Source organism: Olea europaea, unplaced genomic scaffold (assembly GCF_002742605.1).
Source record: "Olea europaea var. sylvestris unplaced genomic scaffold, O_europaea_v1 scaffold32, whole genome shotgun sequence".
NCBI classification, from domain to species: Eukaryota; Viridiplantae; Streptophyta; class Magnoliopsida; order Lamiales; family Oleaceae; genus Olea; species Olea europaea.
The window spans coordinates 27,801-29,590 of record NW_019250835.1 but is presented as its reverse complement, the minus strand read 5'-3'; positions in this window follow the sequence as shown (position 1 = coordinate 29,590).

The following is a 1,790-nucleotide window of genomic DNA, read 5'->3' as shown; positions in this document are numbered from 1 at the left end:
GTTGTCTCGAAGGTACGTGCTTTTAAATTCATTAAGTACTAAATTACTTGGTTTCGAGCATATTAAGGGCATGTATAAATCTGATTGTGATTTTTCTAGTATTTATGCTTCATGTGACAAAGGTGCATTTGATAAATTCTGTATGAAGGATATTTGTTTAGGAAAGATCAGTTGTGCATTCCTAATTGTTCTTTGCGTGAATTATTGGTAAGAGAAGCACATTGGGGGTGGTTTAATGGGATACTTTGGGGTTCAAAAGACTTTAGACATGTTATGGGAACATTTTTATTGGCCTAAAATGCGACATGACGTAGAACAAATATGTGGAAAGTGCATAACTTGTAAAAAGGCTAAGTCTAAAGTTCAACCCCATGGTTTGTATACTCCTTGCCTGTATCTAGTGAACCTTGGGTAGACATATCTATGGACTTTGTGTTGGGTTTGCCTAGGACAAAAAGGGGTCTGGATTCAATATTTGTAGTGGTCGATAGGTTTAGTAAGATGGCACACTTCAATATTGCAGACTTAGTCTTTAGGGAAATAGTATGTTTACATGGAGTACCTAAAAGTATAGTGTCTGATAGGGACGTGAAGTTTTTTAGTCATTTTTGGCGTGTTCTGTGGAGTAAGTTAGGAACTAAGTTATTATTTTATAAAACTTGTCACCCACAAATAGATGGACAATTTGAGGTAGTTAATCGAACTATGACTCAACTACTTAGGACAGTAATCAATAAAAATCTGAAATCATGGGAAGAGTGTTTACCGTTTATAGAGTTTGCATAAAATCGAGCTACACATTCTACTACTTCGTTTTCTCCTTTTGAAATTGTTTATGGTTTCAATCCACTAACACCTATGGATTTAATGCCTTTGCCTGTACATGAACGAGATAGTTTGGATGGGAAACGAAAAGCCAAGATGATGAAAACACTCCATGAAAAGGTCAGGATGCAGGTCGAAGAGAAAGGAAAGCTGATTGCATCAAAAGCAAATAAAGGAAGAAGACGCGTTACATTTGAGCCTAGAGATTGGGTCTGGGTACATTTCAGAAAAGAGCGTTTTCCAGAACAGAGGAAGTCAAAATTACAACAGAGGCGATGGACCGTTTCAAATCATCGAGAGGATCAATGACAATGCATACAAAGTGGATTTACCTGGTGAGTATAATGTTTCAGCTACTTTTAATGTATCTGATCTCTCTCTGTTTGATGCAGGTTCAGATTCGAGGATGAATTCTTTTGAAGAGGGTGGGGATGATATGATCCAGGAGTCGAGCCCGACGAAGGCAAGTATGAGACGAGACCCGTTGATAGTCGATGGCGGACCAATGACGCGATCAAGGGCAAAGCAAGTGAAACAAGCAATGGAATTGTTCGTTCAAGAAACCATTGATGGAACCATGTTCGGGACTCAAAATGGAGCAACTTTCATGTTTAGGTCAAAGGCCGAATCAACTTGGATCAATTTGTTATCAAGCGATGAAAGCGCTGAAGACAACACCATGCGGCCGTACAGGCAAAACCACACGCGGCCACACACATGCATACCGAAAACCAAAAGTGCAATTTCAGTTGAACCATGCGACTGCACAAGCCAAAAAAAATTGGCGAATTTTCTATTTTTGGCCGAATTTCCTAGTTTCATAGAATTCTTATGAAATCAAATTATTACCATAATTTGATGGTCTTGGACGTTTTTATTCATTAGTATAAATAGGAGATTACTTGTCATTGTAATAACTTTGAACTTTTGACCTTTGAATTAATATTATAGAGAGAGAAATTTCT